This window comes from Lolium perenne, chromosome 5 (assembly GCF_019359855.2).
Source record: "Lolium perenne isolate Kyuss_39 chromosome 5, Kyuss_2.0, whole genome shotgun sequence".
Taxonomy (NCBI): domain Eukaryota; kingdom Viridiplantae; phylum Streptophyta; class Magnoliopsida; order Poales; family Poaceae; genus Lolium; species Lolium perenne.
Window position 1 is genome coordinate 182660742 of NC_067248.2, and position 20985 is coordinate 182681726.

The following is a 20985-nucleotide window of genomic DNA, read 5'->3' on the forward strand; positions in this document are numbered from 1 at the left end:
GATATGCTACGGTTGAGCTTATGCCGGATCTCGGTACCTTCACATGTGAGATCCGGCTTGTTATCCTTTGTCTTTCTCTAATTTCATCTTTTGGGCATAGCCCCGGTTTAGATTCCACCGGTCACCCTTACTCCGGCATACCCCTATTGTTATACCGGCTTGTATTAACCCAGCACTGTTAAACAAAGCTTCCAAAATCCGGATTAATCTTTAATCCGGTAAATACACATCTTAACATGGCTTATTTGCAATAGTGTTGACCTACCGGGGGTCATCCCCCCGACATTAGTCCCCAAAGCTGGTGCGGCCCGGCTGAGTCATCCGACGGACCGCGCTAGGTTCCTATTCTGAACGCTCCGGATTAATCATTATGATTTCAACTTATACTTAACCGGTGTCTTGCCAGACTTATACTGATAAGCCGAATTCCTCAAAACCTTTCTGGCTTCTTTCCGACGGTTTCTTCGTCATTAAGTTCTCCTCGGCGAATTCGAGAATATCTCGATATTAGTGCATGTCAGTGACATGCGCACAGTAACTGACGTTCCAGTGTTAGAGAGGTCTAATCCCTCGTCTCCCGCGCGCACTTAAGGCGCCGCACCCGATCCGTGTGGCCCTCTGACATAGGCATCCCAAATGGGCCTGCCAGAGATAGTACCCGGGGTTTACTGAAGGCCCACTACCCGAAGAATAAGAAGATTTGGAAGCCCAAGATAGTATTAAGGAAACCTAGAGTTGTAATAGAAAGTTTTATTTGTAATCTTGCGGGATGAGTTGGAAACCTTCCCGGACTTTGTAACTTGTACAGCACGAATCCCTCGGCTCCGCCTCCTATATAAGGTGGAGTCGAGGGACGCAAAGATCATCGAATCATTGTTTACAAACCCTAGTTTTCATAATCGTCGAGTACTTTTCGACTGAAACCTTCGAGATCTACTTGCCCTCTACTTCCAACTAAACCCTAGCCTACAATCCATAGGCATTGACAAGTTGATACCTTGTCAATTGGCGCCGTCTGTGGGAACTAGAGGCGTAAGGATCTGATCTCGATGGCACGTTCAAGATCTTCGACATCATCAACCGCAAGCAACGCAATGGATTGAGGTAAACAGATCGCTGCTGGTCCTGTCGATTTTGTTCCTCACCCACCCTCCCGTTTGGATGCATATGCGTATCTGGCGGAGCCTATGGAGATGACGTTCGGAAGGTTTCGCTTTCGCGTCGAGAAGGAAGGATCGTATCGTGTCGAAATTCCGATTTCGTCGGGATTGTCGGCGGTCGATTCCGATTTTTCAAGCTATACATCGTCAACCAAATCAGGAGAAGAAGAAACTTCGTCGACACGCTACGTCAGCACCAGGGCAAGAGAGAAACTCGCCAAGATCTTCAGCGACATGTCGTTTGAGTCATCTGCGGACTCATATATAAGCGATGGCTCAAGCAGTATCGACAGTTACGACTTCATCGACAAATCTACTACAGTGGGCAAGGTCTTCACCAATCTCAATGATGGTGTCACCAAACCCAACATAGATCTGAACACAAAATATCATCAGATTTATGTCATTGGAGAGCCAAGCAATGACCAAGAGGAAACATCTGAGGCTTTCGACGATCTGGGAAATCCATATGTCGATCCCTCTGATCTGCGACGAGGCTTGGGCAATAAATACGTCGGGCCACAGCCGCGACACAGAGTTCAACTCCCGCAAGCAGCATGGGATAGAGCCGCGAGAGCTATGGACGGCTCAGAACCAATGGCTACTACAGCCACGCCAGAGGAACTACAAGCATATCAATATAGGCTCGCACGAGCGGCAAGGGAATTGGAAAAACAGACAGCTGAGTTAAACAGAAGAAAGGAGGCAGCTTCTGCATCCAGCGGGAGAAGAGCAGATCTGAGTCGACAATCTAGAACTTCGGGTGATAGCCACAGGGAAGCTCGGAACAGAGCGAGATCAAGGTTACAACACATACCCGAAGCAGAAAGAGAGCACCTTGTCCAAAACCTCGACATGTCCTTTATGTCGATAGATACAAGAGGAAACATCATCCCTAAGACACCAGAGGCTGGGTATATGGCGACACATGCTTTTATCCTCGCATCTAAACCACCTCCAGGAGATCCAAGGGAAACACTATACAATATGGCGATAGCAGGAGTTGGAGTTATGGGGACAGCGTTTGTATCAACGCCTCCCGAAGGAGCGGCAAGGCAAAATAGTCCACGACCTGCAGCAGCAGCAGCGGTAGCCCCTGAAGTACCAAGTGGAGCAAGAGACACGGCAGCACAAGCAAGGGTCAACAGAGCGCGGCAAAGCAGAAGGGAACATCGGCAATCACCAGAGCTTAACGACGAGGATATGTGTGGTTTGCCGTGCTTCACGAGGAGAGTCCGAAAAACTCGAGTCCCTTCAGGATTCAAGTTACCTGACAACTTCAAGAAATTCGATGGCCTTCAAGATCCAGAGGACTGGCTAGTTGATTATCTCGAGACGGTGAAGCTCACAGGAGGAACCAGGGCAACAGCTATGCAAAGCATCCACGTGCATTTGAGTGGAGCCGCACGATCTTGGATAAAGAAACTTCCTCCAGGATCTATCGACAGCTGGGAAAGCTTCGAGGACGTGTTCGTCAAGAACTTCCGGTCCACATGCAAAAAACCTGCGTCGTTGGAGGAGTTGAGAGCATGTCGACAAAAGCCGGACGAGCCAATGAGAAAATATATCCAAAGGTGGAACATCATCAAAAACTCGGCAGAAAATATATCTGACGAGAGAGCGATAGATGCGTTTGTCGCAGGAATCAGGCGTGGAGATTTTGTCGAGGACTTGGGAAGGACCAACCCAAAGACAGTATCTGCGTTAATGGAAATAGCAAACAGATGGGCAGATGGAGAAGATGCTGTCCACAACAAACGGCACAGGTCGCCAGAGGAGGACCGTGGTCGAAATTATCAACCGAGGCGACGATTTCCTCGGCAGTACCCGAACTATGATGCTCCAGGACAAATTTCGGCAAGTTTTCGGGCAAACACAGGAGGAAACAACAGAGATGATTATCAGAGAAGCAATGAGCAGCGAGGCGATAATAGAGACGATTCTCGAAACAACAGGCAAACTAGCGGGCCTAGGTTCCCGAGGCCTTTCGTGTCTCCCGAAGAGATGATGAATGGGCCGTGTCAGATGCATTTTTTCCTCGACAGCAACGGAAAGAGACAGTCAGGACATCTGCAGAAAGATTGTCGCAATTTCCAAGCAATGTTAAGGTGGGCAGAGCACGCTAACGCTCGGGCAGCACAGAGAAATCCTCGAGAACCCAGGAGCGAGATTCACTTGCCACCTCCTCCCGCGATTACAGAAGACAATCGACATCAACTCAGAATAGCGGCAGCACCTCCACCACCACCTTACGTTGATCCTAACTCCAACGGAGCGGTGTCGATGATTCAGAAGGGAAGGCCATCCAATAGAGCTCAGAAAGTAATCTCACGACAGGTGTTCATGGCAGAAAAAATACCTCCACCAACAGTCGAGTATCTTAATTGGTCAGGGCAAGATATTGGCTTCACTATAGCAGATCATCCGCAGCAAGTTCCTCGACCAGGGCAGTCAGCACTTGTCTTACCAGCAGTTATTGCAGGATTTGATGTCTCTCGAGTGTTCATAGATGGCGGCAGCAGCTTAAACCTTATGTATGCAGATACATTGAGGAAGATGAACATATCCCTAGCAAACTTGAAGCCAACAGACACGAGGTTCCATGGTATCACACCGGAGAAACCAAGTTATCCATTGGGGAAGATTAATCTTGACGTTCAGTTTGGAACCCGAGAGAATTATAGAATCGAGAAGCTGGAATTTGAAGTTGTGGATTTTCCGTCGCAGTACCACGCTCTGTTGGGACGACCAGCATATGCTAGATTTATGGCGGTGCCACACTATACATACCTGTTGTGGAGGATGCCTGGACCGAAGGGACCAATCACAGTCAAAGGAAGCTTCGCCTTAGCCGATAAGTGCGATAAGGATTTTCATCGGATATCAGAAACTTTCGGGATGCAAGCTGAGTATCTGGCGTCAAGGAGTATGACTGACTACGACGTGCTGCCAGACGTTGGAAGGCCAAATAAAGAATCAACTTTCAACACCGAGAAAAATTCTAAGGAGGTGCAGATTCACCCGACAGACCCGAAAAAGACGACGTCCATCGCAAACGACATGGACCTCGCATAGGAAAGCGCGCTCGTCGAGTTCCTCCGTGAGAACTGGAAAATCTTCGCATGGTGTCCAGCTGACATGCCAGGAGTACCCAGGGAACTTGCCGAGCACCACCTAAACTTGGATCCACTAGCGAGACCTATCAAACAACCCTTGCGGCATTTTTCGGAACCAAACCGCAAGGCCATGCTGTCAGAAATCGATCGACTACGAGAAGCTGGTTTTATCAAAGAAATATCTACAGAAGCCACATGGGTAGCTAACCCAGTGATGGTGCCGAAGAAACACACGAAAGTCCTTCGCATGTGCGTCGACTTTACGTGTCTCAATAAACATTGTCCTAAGGATCACTTTCCCCTCCCAAGGATCGATCAAATCATCGACTCCACGGCAGGATGTGAACGTCTTTCCTTCTTGGATGCATACTCTGGTTATAACCAGATCAGACTAAAAGAAGATGATGAGGCCAAAACAGCGTTCATAACACCTTACGGCGTGTTTTGCTACAAAACAATGCCTTTTGGTTTGAAAAACGCGGGAGCAACATATCAGCGGATGATGCAGAAGTGCCTTGCAACACAGATTGGGAAAAATGTACAAGTCTACATCGACGATGTCGTGATAACATCAAAGAAGGGGTCAACACTGATCGAAGATTTGAAGGAAACCTTCGACAACCTTGACAAGTTTTGCCTCAAGTTGAACCCGACAAAGTGCTCCTTTGGCGTTCCTGCGGGAGAACTTCTTGGATTCTTAGTATCAGCAAGAGGGATCGAAGCTAATCCCGAAAAAATACAGGCCATCGTAACTATGAGGAAGCCAACAAAGTTGAAAGAAATACAACAACTAACTGGGCGAGTCGCAGCTTTGAGCAGATTCGTCGCCAGGTTGGGAGAAAAAGCGTTACCATTTTACGCTCTGATAAAGCAAGGATAGAAATTCCAGTGGAACGAAGAGGCCGACAGAGCTTTCGAGGATTTGAAGCGCACAATCTCGACACCACCAATCTTGGTGGCGTCGAAGGAAAAGGAACCTCTCCTGCTGTATATTGCAGCCACGCCCCAAGTGGTTAGCACGGTGCTAGTTGTTGAAAGAGAAGAAGAAGGAAAACTCCATGGAGTGCAAAGGCCAGTATATTTCATCAGTGAAGTTTTATCGCCTTCCAAACAGCGGTACCCGCAGTACCAGAAACTAGCATATGGAATAATTGCAACGGCAAGGAAGTTGCGCCACTATTTTTCGGCACACCCGATAATAGTAGTCAACGAAGCACCTCTTTCAAATATACTGAACAATCCAGAGGCTACAGGGCGTGTCTCCCTTTGGGGAATAGAACTTTCCCCTCGGGACATCACGTATGAAAAAAGAAAGGCAATCAAGTCGCAAGTTCTGCCAGATTTCATTGCAGAGTGGATGGAGCTACAAAACACGGGACCCCCAGATTTGTCGAGAACTTGGACCATGAACTTCGATGGGTCCAAGAGAGTAGAAGGAGCTGGCGCAGGAGTAGTACTTATATCACCTGAAGGCGACAAGTTGAAATACGTCCTTCGGATGACGTTCCCTAACGCATCCAACAATGAAGCAGAATATGAAGCCCTCATACACGGGATGAAGATGTCAAAAGCTTGCGGTGCAACTCGACTAAAAATCTTTGGCGACTCACAATTGGTGGCTCAGCAAGTTATGAACCAATGTGATGCAGTCAATGATAGCATGATGGCATACAAAGAGGTGTACAATGAGCTCGAGAAGCTGTTTGATGGATGCGAGGTAAATCACATCAGTAGATTGAGCAATGATGAAGCCGACGTTCTCGCAAACATCGGGTCGCAGTGCCTCCCAATCCCGCCAGGAGTATTTTGGGAAGAAATAGCGGAGAGATCCACGAAGCCGAAAAAGATGCAGAAAAAAGCAAAGGAAGAGAAAACTTCGGCTCCCCTCAAAGAAACCACGGAGGACGAAGAAAACCAAGAGCTTGTGATGATGGTAGAAATTCCTTGGATGCAAGCATATATATCATATATCCTCAGGAAAGAAATACCCGACGATCCAGTTGAGGCAAGGCGAGTTATTCGACGATCCAAAGCTTTCACAGTGATCAAAGGGGAATTATACAAGCGAAGTATTTCAGGCGTCCTGCAAAGGTGTGTCACACCCGAAGAAGGAAGAATAATTCTGAAGGATGTACACGAAGGAATATGTGGCCACCACGCAAGTAGTCGAGCTATTGCAGCTAAGGTTTTTCGGGCAGGATTCTATTGGTTGACAGCAATCGAGGATGCCAAGGAAATAGTACGAACCTGCGACGCGTGTCAAAGGTTTGCCGCAAAACCTCACTCTCCAGCGGCAGAACTAACACCAATACCATTATCATGGCCCTTTGCCCAATGGGGACTCGATATGGTGGGCAAGTTACACAAAGCTTCGCCTGGAGGATATGAGTACTTGCTGGTCGCTGTCGACAAATTCACCAAGTGGGTAGAAGCGAAGCCAATAAATTCACCAGATGCAGCGTCGGCAATAAAGTTTGTGAAAGGCCTCGTTTTTCGGTTTGGGGTGCCTCATAGCATTGTTACAGATAATGGTTCAAACTTCACATCCAAGGAATTCAAGGAATACTGCGCAGAAGTAGGCATTAAATTGCACTTTGCGTCAGTTGGGCACCCGCAAACTAACGGACAAGTCGAGAAAGCCAATGGTATCATCTGCAACGGCCTCAAAAAACGCCTGCTAGGACCACTTGAAAAAGCTCGACATACTTGGCCAGAGGAATTGCCAAGTGTTTTGTGGAGCATCCGAACAACACCAAATACGGCGACACAAGAAACTCCGTTTTTTCTCGTCCACGGAGCCGAAGCAGTACTACCAATTGAAATAGAGCATGATTCTCCAAGGGTAACAGAGTATGACGAAGAAACATCACAAAAAGCTCGGGAGGATGATATGGACGCACTCGACGAAGCTCGCGATGAAGTACTTTCACGAGTCACCAAGTACCAGCAAGACCTCAAAAACTACCACAGTCGACGGTTAAGACCAAGATCTTTTCAAGTTGGGGATTTGGTCTTGTGGTTAAATCAAAAAAGTACTGAGAAGCTCGAATCACCATGGTTGGGGCCCTACGTTGTCACGAAAGTCATCGAAGGAGGCGCATACAGGATCAAGGACAAGAAGACAGGGGCTGCCGAGAAAAACCCCTGGAACGTGGCGCAGCTCAGGCGGTTCTACGCCTAGAGCTAAAATATAGTCCTTCTCTGTAAAAATACAATGTACTGAAACGCCCGCGAGTTTTCAGACGCACTCTTTTCCTTTTCGGGGCACCGAGTGGGGCCGGAAAGGTTTTTAATGAGGCGGGCTCGCGGTGCTGCAATATAATAAAGATAGTGGAGATATATTTCTTATTCTTCGACACGCTCGGGGGCTCAACGCCTTCAAGTCTCAAAATACGTACAATATAGACAAACTAGACTTACCAAAATATTTCGCCTTGGTACACTAAATACCTCGCTAAATATAAAAATTGGAAGCTAATAATTATAAATATAGTCTGCACATCAAAAATCTTATTGCTTTGGTCCAAGAACCTCGCAACAAAAATATAGAACTTCGACATTAAGATACTTGAGGGCTTGCAATCCGATGTCTTATTATAACAGAAGGGAAAATCTTCGAAACAGTATAGACTCCAGCCAAAGGCTCGGGGGCTCGGTGGTTTAAAAAAGGAAACATACAGAGTTAAACAGCTTTACAATATAGATTGTGTTTACAAATACACAAGAATGTATCAATGATGGACATACAGCAAGGAGAGGAAAAAGTATTCAAGGGAAACCTAGCACATGGTCTATGGTTATTCGCTCAATAGAAGGACGAGTACTATGCTCAGCATAGCTCCCCTTCACGAAGAATTCAGAATCCATCCGAAGAAGTTCATCCATCATATCTTCGGCAACAGGAGTAACCAAATCATCAATCTTGCCCACATTTCTTTTTTTCTTTGCCATTTTCGCCAGGCAAGTAGGAACAATTTGATCTATGGGCAATTTTGGATGACAAATCTTTATCATCATCATGGCAAATCTAGCGCCAGCAGAAAGTTGAGCCCGTACAAAACCATGGATTCGAGGAGCATCTCGAAATTTTTCCATTAAAGCTGGAAGGGTCTCTGGCATCTTATTCCGAGGGAACATGGTCCCGTAAACTAAGAATAAAGTTTTCGTACAGAAGTCAAGGAAGTCACGGACCTGAGCCGCGCGATCTTGAAATCTAACGATTTGGCGAGTACGCTCAGGAGTAACCCAAAAGTTAGATCCATCTCGCGCAGCCGCCTCAAAGAAACAGCGGTTCGAGCTTCAACACGTTGGTCTTCGGCAGCAGTATCCAGAAAAGAGCCTGGCACAGCAAACAAAATATCAAGAAACGAATAAAAAAGAACAACATCCAACACGGTCATGAGCAGGAAACATACCTGTCATATCCAAACTAGCGTCAGTCATTAGCTGAAGCATATAATTCTCGCGAGAAGAAGTTTCAGCGGCCTCAACAATAGCAGCATCCTTCGCAGCAATGGCCTCCTTTGCCTGTTGAAGAGCAATTTTCTCTCCTTCAGATGCTTTTCGAGATTGTTCCATCATTGCCAGAGTCTGTTTCTTCATGGATTGAAGTTGTTGTCGAAGTTCTTGCAAATCTTCCGACAAATGTTTGCTTGAAGAACCTTCGAGGGGACTATCATCGACTAGTATTTTCTTCGAGAAGGAGGAAGCAGGTGAAGCATCGGCAGAGCAAGGATTGGTCGAATAGTTATCAAATATTAACTGGAAAAGAAAGTGACAGGATCAATGATAGTACCAGAAGGAATTTCATTGATTTCTAGAAAAATTTACATAGACATTACAAATGAAGTTCTCCAAAAGGACTACCAGGATAATTGTCGCCACAGCTAAATTGGCGACAAGGGCAAAAGAGAGAGAAAGCAAAGAAAAAAAAAGAGGCATGCAACTAGACCTCTGGCCTCGACGAGCTAGGAGTTGAAGATGGCTTGATCCCAAGATAGGCCAGGATTTTCTTCGTATTGGGCTTGGCTGCCTTGATCAAAGACCGCCATTTTGTTTGCTCTATTTGCTCGCTGTCGCCAACCTTCATCCAGTCAACAGTTTGTTGGCTGTCAGCGACCAAAGCAACAGTGCTCTCGACAGCAATCTTCATGTTCTCTTGGCGCATTTTCAGTCCAAGGTCCTCTGATGGATTGAAGCTCTGGGCAAGGGCAAGGAAAGTCTTGGGCTCCTCTTTCTTCGGGAAGAAGTAGGGGAATAGCTTCGACAATCCTGCGTCAGCATTCACCACGCCTTCACGAATTTCGGATCCATGAAACTCCAGGTAAGAAAGTGCGTCAAGGAGAGGATCATTGTCGGGATTCTCCAGATCAAACTCTTGGTTTGTTAGGCCTGCCACAGGAAATAAACGTTGGTTAAAAGCAAGAAAAAGCAGGTCCTATAAAAATAGAAAAGATCGATAAAATTACCTTTGAAGCGCCGACTTTGCGAATTCAGGCGCTTGAGGATTCCCTTTTCACGAGCAGCCTGTGCGGCTTTGTGCTCATTTAATGCAGCTTCAGCATCCTCAAGTCTCTTCTGCAGCTCCTCAACACTAGCAGCTTTTGTCTTGGCTTCATCAGCCTCTGCTTTGGCTTCGCTAGCAACAAGTTTGGCTTTCTTGTGGGCCGCTTCACTTTGCTCCAGTTTTTGAGCGAGAGTGTCGGCAAGCTTGTTGGCCTCTGCAAGTTTCTCTGTCGAAATAGAAAAGAAAGGTCAAAATTGCGACAAACAACAGGAGCAAGAAGTCAGAAACAACGACAGCAAAAAAGTTGTTACCTTCAGTCCTGCTGGCATATTCACGGTACCCAATGAATTGGGATCCAATGCGAACAAGCTCTTTGATCATGGGCTGTCAAAGAAGAACAGAGAAAGAAAATATCGGTACAAGAAAAATATGAAGGCACAAAAAGAAGTAAACAGAGGAAATATAGATACTAGCAGGAAAGTTAAAAACTTACATCATCTAAGAGCAAATGAGAAGAGCTACCCAATTGAGGGGCAGGCTCGATGATCGTTTCAACCCTTGTCCTTTTTTGGTGAAGGAGCAAGGGGGCTTGAAGGACGAGTGGTGGTGACGACGTTTTGTTGAGGAGGCGAGGATTCTTCTCCTTCAACTACCGTCTCCGAAACAAGTAAAGTACGTGACGCGCTCGTCCGAGGAGCCACGTCATGAGTTGGTACTTCTTCCTCATCATCACTGCGATTAAAGATCGACAGCATAAAAAGCTAGATGAGACAAAAAACTTCGACCACAGAAATAAGGGGAAATCAAGGTGACTTACGAGCTGACGAGGGATTCAAGATAAGGATCATAAGTTGCCTTCTGACGTGAAGGATCAACTTCTTCGGCTTTGGAAGTGCCGGAATCTTCGGCATCATTCCTCTTTCTTTTGCCTTTTGGAGAAACAGCAGGAGGAGGAGATAGTGCCGACGCAGTGCCTTCGGAAGATCCCGCAGATTTTCGAGAATCCACGGGTTCATTCACAAAAGACGGAGCTTCTTGGTTATCATCAGTGACAATGGCCCTTTCTTCGACTTCTCCACCTTCAGGAAGAGGAGGAAGCGAGACAAGGTCTGGATGATTCTGTGCAAAATAAAGCAGAGAGAGATATCAGAAATGAAGTTACAAAAAAGATAGTAAAGCAACAACAAGACAATAGACAAAGATTACCTCGGGAAGTGGATTGGCGGCGCTGAATGGCGTCACACGACAAGAAGAAGGGACAGCATCTTTTTTGCTGAGAGACGAGATTTTTCGGACAAGTTTTTCTAAATCCTTGACCTCCAAATTCACCGACAGCCGATCTACATCCTCGTCGCCAGCATATTTCCATAGAGGATATTTGCGAGCCTGAAGCGGCTGCACTCTAGTCCTCAGAAAGTATGCAGTGATTTGGACACCCGATAACTCTTTGCCGCGAGTATTTTGCAACTCGTGGATACGAGCCATCAAGGTTTCTGTCGACGCCCTTTCTTCTTCGGTGGCCTCCGTGTCCCAGGAGCGGCGGCGAAAGATTTTCTCGGCGCCATCAAAAGGAGGGATGTTGTCCTCCGCACATCCATGGTTCTCCTCCTGAATGTACAACCACTTCTTGCGCCATCCTTGAACTGAGTCAGGAAGCTTGACGTCGAAGTAGTCGACAGTGGGCCGAACAGAAATAACAACGCCGCCTATATTATAGGCGACATTGGGCGAGCCATTCCGGCGGCAGAAGAAAATGCGCTTCCATAGCGCCCAGTTAGGCTAGACGCCAAGGAAGGCCTCGCACAGAGTGATGAAAATAGAGATATGGAGGATTGAATTTGGCGTGAGGTGGTGGAGTTGCAGACCGTAGATAAAAAGAAGTCCACGGAGAAAAGGATGAATGGGGGCGGAAAGACCGCGGATGAGGTGGTCGACGAAACTTACCCGGTACCCCATTGGAGGGGTTGGGTAGCTCTCCTCACTGGGGAAGCACAATGCCTTGGGTTTCTTGCTGATCCCCAGCTTCTTGAGCATGTTGATGTCTTGAGTGGAAATCTTCGATCTTTCCCACTCCGCCGCCCCAAGATCCACGGCGGCCATGGAGGACTCCGGCGTGCTGTGCCTTGTCAATCGACGAGGTGGCATTAACAATGGCGCAGGGTTTGCAGCTTGGAGGTGAGGAGTTTAGGAGGCTGTGGATCGCAGGAGGAATTTGCAGATGAGAGAAGGAGGACGGCGCGAGCGGAAGTGCTCAAGGAGGAAGAAGACGAATTTATATAGGGGTGCGGTGAAACGACGAACCGTTGGATAAGGAAAATGTGTGACAGATGATAGCCACGTGGCAACAAGGGTAAAAGAGTAATTCAACGTTGGGGAAGTTACGGTGCGTGCGCCAGAAAAAGCGGAGGACGTGTGTCCCCCACTTACACGACGTGTCAAGATAATGGATCAATTGGGCCCGCATGGCAGCGAGAACAAACTTGTCGCAAATTTTTGACTAGCAATCGTGGCTATCGTCAGCAATAATGTCACCTTGGCAGAAGGAAAAATTCGACTAAACAACTTCATAAAAGGCGACACGGAAAAATAATGCTGAGCCTTTGATCAAATACAAGTTTTTGGTCAAATGCTCGGGGGCTACTTTGGAAAAAAGGAAAAGATCCAGAAGGACAAGATGGAAATGACGTGAGCCTATGATCAAATACAAATATTTGTTCATAGTCTCGGGGGCTACTCCCATCGGGAGCGCTGTTCGCGCACCCGAGAGATTATAAAACTTCGGGAGATAAAAGAAAATATAGTGGCATAAGGCGTGGAGCCTACACCCAAGTACAAGTCCTTGGCTGTAGCCTCGGGGGCTACTCCCATCGGGAACGCTGTTCGCGTGCCCGATGAAATCATACAAACAGAAGAGAGAAGAAAGAAGACGAGAAAAGAATGAAAGAGCAAAAAGAAAGATAGTAGAGCAAAAGAGTATATTTCGAGTTATAAATAACTCTGCATATACTCCCATCGGGAGAGCAATATAAGTCATCTTTGACTCGATAAAATGTGCCATTCCAACAGCTGAAAAAGCACTCGACAATATATTCTCAGAACGCCAAAGTTGCGATCAATTTCTGAATGCCGCAAATTTGCGAAGGTAAGACCCCAGATCCGTTCTGCTGGGCGTGGCATCGCCAAAGACTGCGCTCTGCTACTTTTATCCGTATCAACAGATACGAAGAAAAATCCTAACGGACGCGTTAGGTACCCGATAAATTTTACTGGGACTCGACAGAATGGTAAGACCTTAAGCGGCACCTGTCGAAGTTTACACCGGTATCCCGAGGTCATGTCCAGGGACGTGATCTTGAAGTAGGTTTTTGCGGATTGCCACTAGAGCAGTTAACTAGTACCTGATCCGTCAGATGAACTAGCCCCAACTACCATTATCCCTGTACAATATAGATGTTTATGAGAAGAAATATGGAAAAGTCGAAGCTGTCGAATAAAAATAAACAGTGGAGATTTTCCTTGACCCTACGATTCAAGCAAAATCTCGGGGGCTACTGACATAGGCATCCCAAATGGGCCTGCCAGAGATAGTACCCGGGGTTTACTGAAGGCCCACTACCCGAAGAATAAGAAGATTTGGAAGCCCAAGATAGTATTAAGGAAAGTTAGAGTTGTAATAGAAAGTCTTATTTGTAATCTTGCGGGATGAGTTGGAAACCTTCCCGGACTTTGTAACTTGTACAGCACGAATCCCTCGGCTCCGCCTCCTATATAAGGTGGAGTCGAGGGACGCAAAGATCATCGAATCATTGTTTACAAACCCTAGTTTTCATAATCGTCGAGTACTTTTCGACTGAAACCTTCGAGATCTACTTGCCCTCTACTTCCAACTAAACCCTAGCCTACAATCCATAGGCATTGACAAGTTGATACCTTGTCACCCTCCGTGCGGCCGCTCCAAAATCGCGTGTATCCCGGTGCCATGTGGCGGCCCAACAGCCGAAAGGACATGGCCGAACGGTTTCCGGCCCGTTATGCCCCGCGCCTAGGGCATCTCCATCGGGACGACGCATTTCAGCATCCGAAAATGTCCGCGCGCGTCCGTTTGCGTTGGCCCAAATGGTCGAAATCGACCGCGCGTCCGTTTGCGTCGTAGGGCTTCATCCTTCGACGGGCCCGACGGCATGAAGCCGGTGGCGTACCGGGGCAGCGGCGGCTGCATAGGTCGGTCATTCTCGGAGACGAGGAGGCCGAGCTTCGCCATCTCGTCGTCCGTCATGTTGTCCGGTGATAAGGGACTGGCTTCCCGATCTTTCACGATGCACCTTGTTGATCCATAGGACCGATAGATCTTGAACTTCCTCGACATATTCAAGGATACTCAAGCGCATATGATTACTCTTGACAACTCAAGAACTCACACATCTTTATTGAATAACTAGACGAACGTCCGAGATGCCGTCATAGGGCCAACCTCGCAGGGATGGTGATACTGGAGGAACCCAAGGTTCTACAAGACTTGAATCAAAACTAGACTACCTGAAACCCTAACCGTGACATCTCCTTATATGAGAGGAAGAGGTGGCCGGCCGGCCCCCCTATTGGGCCTAACCTAGTTCGACTTGGACAAGCCCAAGTCAAACAGACTCTATTAAAACCCTAGATGGCCCACCACATGACCTGGCTACATTATCTATCTATTATATTATTAAAACAACAAGCAAACGGCTTAGATTTAACCCTACAAAGTTAAGATATTCCCACGGTGGAGATCAATCTGCGTATATTGGAAAAGGTTTCTAATCTGTATCTGGTTCGACGTGATGAAAGCAAACCAAATATACAATGTTTCATCTAAAAAAAATATATATATTTTTTTTTTTTTTTGAAACACAGTACAATCAAAGACGCTCATACATACGCGCACACACTCACCCCTATGAACGCACACACGCACACCCTACCCCTATGAGCACCTCCAAGAGACTGCGTTGAAGAACCGATCCGGCAGGTCTTGAGATTGACGAAGTCACCACAGGCGCCTCGCTGTCGACGGGAACGTCGCCTCCCACTGAAGAATATTCCACCTTTATGAGACACCAAAGTGTCAAATCTGGGATTTGAACTCTGATGGGCTGGGGGTGCCACTGCCCTCCTAACCATCCAACCACAGGTTGGTTCTCAAATATATATATATATACAATGTTTATTTATCTCTTAGCATACCAGCGCAAGAATAGGATCTGCCCCATCGTTCTCGAGCTTTCTGGCTTCAATCTCCGCCATGGCCGTCTCTCCGCAAGTTCTGGTCGGATGGACATTGTTGATTCCAGATCATGGTGCATGTCTGCCATCTCCCCCAGATGCCATCAGTCGTATGATTCCTCCACCCCCATTGCAGTCCTGTGCATAGACAAAAGCTAATCAAACAGGATTGAAGGATGGGCAGAGTGTGTTGTCGCTGGATATAGGGTTGAAAATTTAAGGAGACAAAGACTAATCCTCATGGGGAAACGTCAGTGCGGACGGCCAGCGATAACAGCCAGATGCCAACCATGAACCATACACATGCCCCGCAAGCAGCAGCTACAGCGCTCACCAGCGACGTCCTGAACCAAAGCGAGATCGAGCCCACTCTGTCCGCTTTCAACATAACGTATGCGCTCCAATCCTCCAACATCGAGCAGCGGCAGGAGCGCTTGCCGGCAAGGTCGGGGCGCCCGGAGGCAAACGGGAAGGTTGCGAGGATGATGGTAATCATGGAGTACGTACCTGGTATGACCCTCGGCAAAAACCGCGAGGTTGGCATTGCTACGACCTACGACTTCAGAATCAGATGCATATAATCTAATTGATCCTTTCCGCCTCTCAAATATCTGTTTTCTCATCTGCTCAGTCGCTGGATAGCATTGAAGTATCAGACGCATGATAGATTGAACTCTGATTCCCTCCAGTGTACTGCATTGTTCTCCTGAAACTACTCAAGGTCTTCGCAGTCACAACCTCAAGCACATGATATGCATCAACAAGAACTAGAAGGAGAACAACCCGATGGCACCAGCAACTACGAACCAACACTGACATGCACAGCTAGCATACACAACAAATGACAGGTGAATGCGAAGCTATTGAAGTATCACATGGTATACTCATTTAAGGTATAACATCATACTTCTCATCGAACTTTGTTTTTAGATGTTCCATATTCCAGAATTTAGAGCTCATTTTTATAGTGTTGTGTTGACAAATTTAGTTTACTGTGGCCTAATTTTGTTGCAAGAAATTTCTTATCTTCGGTCTAAATTGCAGTGTGTTAGGGTGTTTCTTTAGCACGCTGGGACTATTCCTACAAACGGAAGAACTATTTTCATGTTTCTGATGCAGTGTGCAATTTTTTAGTTACCTACAAATAAGATTGATGCGTCTATGAGCCCCAGTGATTTATTCGTACTGTTGGTCCACTTCATGTATAGTTCCCAGATCCCAGTAATGTAAGAGATCTACTCCTTTCTTCTATTTGGCCTATGTTTTTTTCTGGCTGCAACTCAGAGTACTCTTGAATGTTTTATCATGTTCTGACCAGGTATTTTATCAGGAAACTATACATTTTACAGCTCAGTCATATATGCTCTGATTTCCTCTTTCTATTTACCGAACTCTTTCAATTTTTAAAATATTTAACCAATGTAAATTTCTACAAGTAGAAAGTTTATTTATGTTTATGGTGCAGTGCAATTTTTTAGTTACCTACAAATAAGATTGACGCGTCTATGAGCCCCAGTGATTTATTCGTATTGTTGGTCCATTTCATGTATAGTTCCCAGTAATGTAAGAGATCTACTCCTTACTTCTATTTGGCCTATGTTTTTTTCTGGCTGCACTCAGAGTACAACTGGATGTTTTACCGTGTTCCGACCAGGTATTTTATCAGGAAACTATACATTTTACAGCTCAGTCATATATGCTCTGATTTCCTCTTTCTATTTACCGAACTCTTTCAATTTTTAAAATATTTAACCAATGTAAATTTCTACAAGTAGAAAGTTTATTTAACTTTCTTCAGAGTACCCTGTAGCATCTTTAATTTTATATCATACTTAATTAGTGATGATTATTAAAGGCCTTGCTTTTACTATACATAATTAAATATTTCTTAAGAAAATTAAGATATTAAAAAATTACATTATGATTGGAAAAGATATGCCCATGCTATAATATGTACAGCTCTATTGTGATTTTCCCGTTTCCTTCATGGATAGTTGTGTTTGACGAACAAATTGGAGATCCCATTGACGCTGGATCTGGCCAGAAACAGCTCGAAGAGGACAAGGGCCAGTCTCTACCGGAGGTGCTTGGGCCGATGAGCACTTCAGATGAGAATTGATAGTACTGCATTTTGTGCAACGACTTTCAAACTGAGTTTAATTTTTCTTGCTGATACAGCCAGCGGCGAGAAGTCAAGAAAAGCACGATGAGTTAAGAAAAGGAAAAGTTCATCCATGCCCGGTTGCTGCCTTCGAAGAGATCGAATAGAAAGCAAATAGCAGCAACAATTTTGGTGAGCTTTTTTCTAACACAGGGATTCCATGGCGTCCACCAGCTAAAATATGCATTATTTTGGCAGAAGTCGTAGAACATTGTTTTCCTAACATACTAGAAGTATAACAATACAAGGCACATCAGTGGTGGTGACATACATCTATTCTAGGCATTCTTGTTTTGTTTTTTGAACATGGTCTGCATACTGTAGCTGATCAGGAGATATTATATAAATATTTTTGTTTACAAATAACTTCAGTTAATCAATAGTTTATATTTGAGGTTCTGCAAGGGAGATCTGAGGCAAATCCTCTTCTAAGTGCATGTTGTAGAACAAATATAGCTGCCAATTATTCAAAATGAAGATTGACATGTAAACATATAGTCCACTCAAATCAATTATTGTAGCTCTCACCTTCTGTGTTATTTCTGTGTTATGGTGTAGTAGTTGTATGGGAGTTACCGCTATGTTCAAGTAGGTCCCAAAGTGTATTGACACACATAATTCCGTCATCAGGCATCACGCACTACAGGAATCCCAGAAGACGCCGATGGCCGGCTGCCCTCGACGTAGCCACGCCAGGCCCTCGGCGTAGGCTACGCCGACGGCAGCCCTCGGCGTATGCCCTCGGTGTTCAGCTCCCTCGGCGTAGGATTCCGTGCCGTCGGCGTACGACGCCTACACCGACAGTGCACCTTCACCCTCGGCGTCACTGCCCTCGGCGTCTCGCCACGACGCGTCGTCGCCGTTAACGGAGCGGCCCAGACGCTCGGCATAGGGCAGCCATATGCGCGCCGTGGAGCGACGTAGCGCGTCGCGCAACTGCCATCGGCATAGGGCTGCCATTTGACTGTATGTATAGATACATGGATAATTTCCGCAACTTCATGCGTAATACTATATACCTCTGCCAGGACAATAGGATAACATAGAAAAAATAGTTATAGTTACATATAATATCTCAATGTAAATCAGGTACAAGTTTTAAAGAACCATTTTGTAGGTTGCTTTTGGTGTGCTTTGCTGTCATTATTCTTTTGATGTAAACTTCGGTGTAGACTTGGCCATATATGGATTACATGAAAACCATGGCAGAAATACTATAAGACCATCATTCGCAAAATACATTTCAAAGTATTATGTGATTTAAGGTCAGTAAAATACAAAGCGGACAAAACCAAATAAATTTCGTGAAATCCTATATAGTATGCCGCTAAGTATTATACACCGTTATATATAAACATACTTCAAAACATATTTCACCAACAACTAGGCCAACCACCAAATCATGTACCATTTGATTGGACCTTCAATATATAGAAAATCAACAATGATCAAGTTCACTATAAATCATGAAAAAATAAAATCCCAATCATTAATAAACATCCAAAAATAAAAATATTTAAGATTAAATAAAATTTGCACAATCTAGCCGCGCATATGCGCGGGCCACTCCGCTAGTTATTTCCTAATAACAAGATTATAATAGAATACTGGTACAACCTTAGACCTAATTATCATATCAATGGCTGTCCTAGTGTACCAGGCCTGGATATCCATATCATCTCTCCCCTTCTTCAAGAAGCGTTATCCCCAACGCGTGAAGGTCTGCTAGAAAAAGGGTAGCATCGGATAAGAACATCGCCAAACTTCATCCTCAAGCCTCGCCAGTCTTCCACACCACATCCTCCCTCTCGACTAGCTTGTCTTGACCTTGGCGCCCCTTTGGTCTTCGACGCCATCAACCTGATTGAGACACAGGCATCCTCCAAATACAAATTGAAAGTGCAACATGCATACCACCCAAAACACACAGAACAAATTCCTACACGCCATAGATCCAAATAAGTTGAACACACCCGAGTATGCACCCTTCTGAACACCAATGTCGTCCTTCTTGAAGAGCAAACTTCCTTCCCTTCCACGACGAACAAACATCAACAGCATAGCAGCACTACAGGTCTAGACGCCGGTAGTACCGCAGGACTGCACGCCGAATCGGTTGGCCTGGGCCCCGGTCTGTCCGTCCTGGACGCCGGCCCAACCGGCCCAGAGCCCGGTCTGACCGGCCTGGGAGCCGGCCCAGCCGGCCTGGGGCCTGGTTGACCGGCCTGGCGACCGGTCCGCGGTGCTGGGCGGCACAGTACCCGCCCCGGTCGGCGTCAGCACTGGCCCGGTTCAAGGCCGGACATGCCCGGCCTGGCAGCCGGTCCGACCGGCCCGGGAGCCGGACCAGCCGGTTTGGTGGCCGGTTGGCCGTACGTGGGACCGGCCCGGCCGGTTGTGGAGCCGGTCTGCCGGGCGGCGCGCCGGCCGCCGGACGGATCTGTCTTCTTCCTCGCGAAATTTCCTGCCGCGGCACAGATTTCCGACGAAACCCTGCCATGGCAGAACTTTAGCAGCGTTCCTCCTTCTTCTCCCTTGCAGCCACCACCTCCGCATGCACGAAGGTCGTGAGAACTTGACTCTTCTGCCCACTTCCTCCTCCTTGATCTTCACCAACACCATGGCGGCGACATACCCAATGGTAGCCACAACAATCGAGCAGAAACAACCGAGTAACAAACCAATCTGCACCGTGATCAACCTAGCAATCTGATACCACATGATAAGGGACTGGCTTCCCGATCTTTCACGATGCACCTTGTTGATCCATAGGACCGATAGATCTTGAACTTCCTCGACATATTCAAGGATACTCAAGCGCATATGATTACTCTTGACAACTCAAGAACTCACACATCTTTATTGGATAACTAGACGAACGTCCGAGACGCCGTCATAGGGCCAACCCCGCAGGGATGGTGATACTGGAGGAGCCCAAGGTTCTACAAGACTTGAATCAAAACTAGACTACCTGAAACCCTAACCGTGCCATCTCCTTATATGAGAGGGAGAGGTGGCCGGCCGGCCCCCCTATTGGGCCTAACCTAGTTCGACTTAGACAGGCCCAAGTCAAACAGACTCTATTAAAACCCTAGATGGCCCACCACATGACCTGGCTACATTATTATTTCCTAATAACAAGACTATAATAGAATACTGGTACAACCTTAGACCTAATTATCATATCAATGGCTGTCCTAGTGTACCAGGCCTGGATATCCATATCATCCGGGAACTCAAACTCGCGGCCCTCCGCCATGGCCAGCTGCCAATCCTGGAAGACGACCGCGACGTAGTCGTCGCTGTCGTCCTTGACCTCCTCGTTGTGGTACGCCAGTGCCTCGATGTAGTCATCATCGTCGCCGTATTCGTCGAAGTCGTCGTCGTACTGCGCAGGCGTCGGCGCCTGGGGCGCACGCGTTGGCGCTTGCTGTCTTCGAGGACGAGGCGGCGGTGGATGGTCGAAGGGAAAGTCCATGTCACCCATGAAGCCCGCCCTCCTCATCCGATCGCTCTCGGACACGAGATACGTGCGCCAGCTATCGAAGTCGATGGCGTACGCCGGATCGGCGCGGAGGTCTAGCAACAGGTGCCGCCTCCTCCGCCGGATCTCGGCGCTCCTCTCTGGCTCGCGCGCAGGCACCGGAGGGACGGGCACCCGGCGGTAGCTGAGCCGCCAGCCGCCAGGCATGTGCACGTCCCTCCAGGCGTCGCACGGCGACCAGTTCGCGTGCATCAGCCTCCCCACGCTGACGGGAAGTAGCACCCTGCCCGGCCGCT